Below are 7086 nucleotides of genomic sequence, written 5' to 3' on the forward strand. Positions count from 1 at the left end.
GAGGAGGAGGAGGAGGAGGAGGAGAATTGTCCATTACTCTGATGCATATCTTAAGTTTTCCAATAGTTGGGTATTAATGTCAAAATTCAGTTGATTTAAATTTACCTTTGATTAAATAGATCACATGTGAAAGGCATTTGGTGGTTGATGTTTTGTTTGTCTTAGACAATGCCACTCTCTGTGTCCAAGGCTGATGAAGTTTTGTCATCTACTGTGTGGCCTAAGATAAAGAAAGGTTTAGTAGATGGGGGCAGTATCCATGCCCCAAAGTGAGGATTGTGACAGTTACTTCAGGAAATGCACCCCATGACTCCCACTGGGAATCCTTGGTTGGAATAATGATTCCTGTTTGACAGGACCAAGGTCCTGGTGTCCTTCAAGTCTCTTCTGGCACCTTGCTAATGTCAAAAAAAGCAGAGATGTGAGGCCTAAAATCTCATGGTTTCGTGACATTTCTTCAAACCACTGGAATAGCAATAATGTTAAACTCCCCACTGCTGGGACTACAGGTGTGTGCTACCACACCTGAGACATTTTAAATACTTGAGGGTCATGCTTTGCAAGTAGCTATCATAAGTACAATGTAGTTCTAATACACTATGTGGCTTAAGACAAAGGTTCTTAACATCTATGTATTTCTGTCTATTAGTAGGAGAAGGCAATATATCTCCCCCAAAGTGTGAAGACTGTAGTTCTTACTGCATGAAATATGTGTCATAGCTCCCACTGTGAAATCTGGGTTGGAATAATGACACAAAATCAATGCTGGATCACCCTGTTTGGCAGAAAAGCAGAAACAAGGTCCTAGTGTCATTCAGGTCCATTATGGGACTTTGTCGAGGTCAGAAAAGCACAGATGCTTTTCTGAAATCACTGTGGCTTCCTGACTTACCTACTCAACTACTCGAGTATAGCTCTACTGCCAACATCAACAGGCATTGGCTGAACATCACAAGAAGGATACTGCCTCCCCTCTTCAATCCAGGAAAGAGAACTGAAGTCTTGTAAAGAAGAGAAGTCTAAGGATGGGCATGGCCACCCATGATTTCCATGTCTGCAATGGGAACGCTTATATTAAACATGTAACTTTGCCTAAGTAATTTAACAAAACCCTATGTCCAAATAAGGCCTTAAAAGAGTTAGTGATATAACACTTGCCTGGTGTCTTTGCTACTTTTCTTTTGCTGTGAATAGACACCAGGACAAAGGCAACTTATAGAAGGAAGACGGTATTGGGTTGCTTAAGATTCTAGAGGGTTTGAGTCCATGATTATCATGGCAGAAAGCATGGCAGCTGGCAGGCAAGCATGGTGCTAAAGCAGCAGTTGGGAGCTCACAACCTTATTCAGAAGCATGAAGCAATTGAGAGAGAGCTAACATGGGATGGTTGGACTTTTGACATTTCAAAGCCCATCCTTAGTGACATGCCTTTTTCAAAGGCAGACCTGTTAATCTTACCCAAACATTTCCATAAACTGGGGACCAAAAAAGCAAATATATAAGTCTATAGGGTCATTCTCATTAAACTAACATGCATGGATTCTGTCAATCAACAGTGAGAAGCTGGGCGCTCAGTAGTATGACCATGGTCTACAATTTTATTTTTATTTGTTTATTTTTGTTTCTTTTTTTCTTATTTTTTTGAAACTGTGTTTCTCTGTAGTTTTGGAGACTGTCATGGAACTAGATCTTGTAGACCAAGCTGGTCTCAAACTCAGAGATCTGCTTGCCTCTGCCTGCAAAGTGCTGGGATTAAAGGCATGTGCCACCAGCATCTGGCATCAGACTACAATATTAATTATCATTACAGAGGGAGGAGGGATAGTAGAGGAATGAAAAATGATATGCATTAAAATGTCATAATGGGATCCATTATTTTATGTACTAGAAAATTGAATGAAAATAGGAAAAAGAGCTGGGAAAATAGCTCAATTGAAGTGTACCTGCCTCATAAGCATGGAGAACTAAATGTGGCTCCCAAGCATTCACATAAAAACTAGCCTTGAACATGGAGCACATATATGTAACTCCAGCATTTTGAGGGTGGAACAGGTAAAATCAGATCTCATTGACCACTCAGTCAGCAAAGCTGAGCTGATAAAAATATATTCAGGTCTAATGAAAGACTGCCTCAAATGATTAAATTAACTAACTAATGTATTAATCAAACTAATTAATTAAGTAGAGAACAACACAATTAAAGGAGATGCTAACACCACTCAGGTGTCATAATTTTCTTCTAAAAACCTATAAAATAGATTAATGGCACTTTGGTATCAGGAAATTGTATCCAAAAGAAACCTTTGTGTAACAATCAATAAATATGCTTTAGTACAGTGGTTCAAAGTTTGTTCCATCACAGGATGGACCTCCCTGCTGCTAAAGAGCCTAAATTGCATTCTGGAGTGACCCACCATCTTTGAGTATCCCTCACCATACAGAACACCTGAAAATATATGCATGGGAATTACTTTTATATACAACCTAACATTTTAATTTGTATCTTACGATGCAGACATTTTTGAGTATAAGTCTAAAAGAAATTTATTTGTTCAATAAACTTTAAGCTACACCACCAGCTTCGGGGTGACCAGAAATTCAGGCTTAGGGGTGACCCCACTAACAGTGTGCTGGGATCTCACAATGAGATTTGCCTGTAGCCTGGTCTCATGGAGGCATTTTCTCAGTTGAGGCTTCCTCCACCCTGATGACTTTCACTTCTGTCAAGCTGACATAAAACTAGACAGAACATCTGACAATAAGATAAATTTGGAATCTATAAGGACTTCAGTATATATTAACTTAAGCAGAGTTATTTGCAGTTATTTGCAGGATAATTTAAGGATAAGGGCATTCCATCCCTTTTGTGCTTCTTCTGAAGGCCCCTAAAGGTATCAGAGGGTTCTTGTTCTCTGTACAGAACAGATTTTCCCTGTCTCAGTAGTAATGGAAAGAATGGAAATCTGATTTAAATTCCATCTTGGCCTATATTCACAAGCAATTTTTCAAACTTGTCTAAAAATTTTAATATTTACTATTGTAACTTGATCAAGCCAATCTGTGATTTACCCTCCGACTGCCCCAGGTACCCTTTCAAAAACTATAAAAGTAATTTTTAAGTACAAAAGATAGCACAAAGCTTTTATTTGTTTATTTTGGATTCAATTTGGGAAAGTAAAAATCAGAGAACCGAATGCTAACAGGACCAAGCATGACTGAGTAGCAAAACCTAGTGATGACTGTGTAAATACTCAGCATAAAGCATGGGAAGTTATTCACGTGAGGAGAAGAAACACTGATGTTTGAAACTATTACATGAAAAGTAAAGAATAACATTTCTAACACGGACCAGATTGTTAATGGTTAACAGTATCAAAGTTGAATGGACTCTGTCAACATTTCAAAGTTCCTACGCAAACATCAGAAACGACAATCAGAGCCAAGCAAGGTTCACTCGTCTCACGCATATGCTCAAACAAGTTGGAACTTTACCTAAGGATACCTCCCATCTCCTTACCCTCTACCCCTGCCTCCTACCTGCTTGTCCCCTGTTCCCTACCCATGCTTCTACTTCCTTCTCTGTTGATGCTAAGATGCTCTTTATGTAACTGCTATTTTCAAATGAATGAGAAAATATTCTTTAGACATTCTCTGTTCCAACAGACAGCATTGTAAATATAAACAGGCATCACCTACCTGAATAAACTTATTTTCAGAGACAATTTAGAAACTGAGAAGATGGGCTGAGTTGTATGCAGCTCAGCAAAAAAAATCCTGTCTGGCATGTGCAAAGCCATTGATTTACATACTCAAAATAAGAAAAAAAGAGCAGGCTAAAAGTGAATGTGCTGACTGGGGGCAGGGGAAGACACCTGTAATTTCAGCACTAGTTAGACAGAGGCAAGGAAGACAAATTGTTTAAGCCATTTGGGCTACATAGCAAGTTACAGACCAGCCTGAGGTATGTGAGTAATTGTTTAGAAGTGAGAAGAGCGAGCAGAAACAGATGGGGACCTGGAGGTAGCTATAAACAAATAAAAGTGTGTAATACAATGGCCAATAAAGCACCAACAATAAGAAATGAACATGACAGGGGTCAACACATGCCTTTCAATAATAACTGAATATAGTTGTCTCAGTGTCCAAACAAAAAACATAAATTAGCAGATTTCATTTGTAAACAAGATTGATAATTCCATATTTTCCTGTCTACAAGAAACACAATAATCCTATAATCCTATAATCTATGTTAGGTTAAAAGGATGGAATGAAGCAAAGGGAACCAGGAATAAAGTAGACCTTACTCTTCTAATATCTGACTAAATGGACTTTGATTCATAGCCAATAAAAAGAGATAATAACATTACTTTTTACTAACCAGGGTAACAATCCATGTAAAAGAAACTGATTCTGAACATATATACATCAAATGTGAGTACACACAGTTCTATAAAAAATATTATGGTGTATAATAGAAGATTAATCCCAAGATATTGATGTAAGGTGTTTTTAATGTTCCACTCTCACCTAGGATATGCCATTTGGAGACACTGAATTTAACCTCATAGATCAAATGGACCTATTCATCATGTCTATACAATACTCCACTCACACATACTACAGGAGAATTCCTCTCAACAGTATGTAGAACTTTCTCTACATTAGATCACATATTGTGGCACAAAAAAAAATCTTATCAAATATAGGAAAATTGAAATATCTTCTTATATTCTACCTTATCATAATGGATTATAGCAATAAATCAACAGAAAAAAATTACAAAGTATCACAACTTATCAAAAATCAACAAGGAATGTAGCCCTAACAGGAAAGCTTGTAGATCTAAGTGCCTGAATTGAAAAGAATCAAAAATAACTGAAGTAATAAAAATAAAAGCATCTTCATATAAATTACTTAATGGTGACCATTAAAGTTTGTTAAGAAATAAATCAAACCCCTAAGCAGCAGATGGGTAGAAATCATTAAGATTGTGTCCAAAAGTAATGTACTGGAAAGTCAAACTAGTACAAAGAGCTAATGAGAGATGAATTCAAAGCAGGACTCAAAAGCTCACTTTTCAAAAGTCCTATATATCATTTTCCCCTGAATTAGAACATTTTATCCTGGAATGAAGCTCCTTAAGTCTCAGAAAATTCTAACAGAAAACTCATAAAGTCTGGAAATGAGTAACACAAAAGTCTTAGGAAGGTCATGAAACTGAACATGTGAACAAGGGTTTTCTTTCTCTAAGTTTAAAGAAACAGTGACAACTGTTGTTTAAAAAAAAAGCCAACTGAGATGCCTAGAAAAATGTTCTGATTGTGGCAATGTCTGCAGGTCATTCAGAGAGCTTCAGGGTTCCAGTTTATATGAATCAACACCCATGCTGCAGAGGGATTTGAGTCACCCCTAGTCCTACAAGCAAACTCTCACATGATTTTCTGTATGTGACTCTAATAAGTTCATTGTTTCACCAAGCAAGACTTTGGGTTTACCCATTCTCCGTCTGGAAAAGTAGACAGTTCTTGACATCTCCCTGGGAAAAGTTTCACACAACCACAAAGTTATCTGTGATGGGTGGGGCTCTGCAGTGATGGCAGTTGTTTGAGGATCACTCACATTCATGGAGTTGCAGCCACATCCCTCCTAGGTACTTTTTAAAAAGATATATACGTTTGATATGCATACAGTATTCTGCCTACTTGTATGCTCGTACACCAGAAGAGAACATCAGATCTCATTATAGATGGTTGTGAGACTCCATGTGTGTGCTGGGAATTGAACTCAGGACCTCTGGAAGAGCAACCAGTGCTTTTAACCTCTGAGCCATCTCCAGGCCTCCTGGGAACTTTTAAGGAAGCAGGTTCTGAAATGCTCACACAGTTGTCCACAGGTGTCTTGCAGTGACCATTGTGCTCACTAGTTTGTGGTTCTCTGACCAAGGCTTCTGGTGCTTCTGGCATTTTTGCTACAAGCAGAGTATATAAAGACTATACATAAATGGCAGATACTTTCTCTCATGAGCCCTTTCAAGGTTCTGTATCAGAAGTGTAGGAGGAGAGCAGAGATACAGACTTCTTTCCAGAATGTTCTATTTGACCTGACCCAGAGAGATACAAGCAACTTTTAAACACAAGATTTTTGTCTCTGAAAAGGTGATTTTACAAATTTTGTTGACGTCTTGAATCATTTTTATGAGCAACAAGAAAAGCTTTCTGAATGGTTTGACTTCTGGTCCTAGAGGTAGGGTTTTATCAAGTACTTGAAGACAAAAGCATGCAGGATCCCCAAGAGTAGAATATCTGTATGTTGCTGGTGAAACATTTATATTGCTATGGGTCAATATTGGACCACAGGCTTAAAAGAGACATTGAAGAACATGATTAAGATTTCTATAGGACTCTGGACTTCACATGAGCTAGGTTGAATGTAACACTGATTTGTTCACAGAATTAGAAATATATGTGTGCCTTTTAACAGGATTCAGTGAAGGAAGGCAGAAAAGTTGCAAATTAAGCTATCTAGAAACAGAGATAAAGGGGCAAAGTACACAGTGAACAAACAGAGGATGCATTTTAAGGTATGAGCTAGATATGCATATATTAACTAAAAATAAACACATAGAAATACACACACACACATACACAAAGACCTTCAAACTGATGTAACTAGGTTAGACAGAACTTGACTCTCAAAGAACAAGAAACCAAGATTGTAGAATGGGTCATCAGGAAAGATACCTTCTACCAAACCTGACAATTTGAGCTTGGATTCCATAATCACTTTATCTGAATTATCATCTGACCTTCATATGTATGTACATATATATATATGTATATATATATGTATACATATATATATACATATATATAGTGACTCAAATGTGCCAAATCATATACACCCAACACAGTAAATAAATGTGATTTTATATATTGTTTTAAAACAACCTTTAATCATTTTAGATATTCACTATAAGCAGAGACTGCTCTTGCTTTTCCTGCCTACCCAGATCCAAATAATCACAAAACTATATTAATTATAGCACTGTTCAGCCAGTGACTCAGTCATATTTCTAGCTAGCACTTA

Source organism: Microtus ochrogaster, unplaced genomic scaffold, assembly GCF_000317375.1.
Source record: "Microtus ochrogaster isolate Prairie Vole_2 unplaced genomic scaffold, MicOch1.0 UNK96, whole genome shotgun sequence".
Lineage (NCBI taxonomy): Eukaryota > Metazoa > Chordata > Mammalia > Rodentia > Cricetidae > Microtus > Microtus ochrogaster.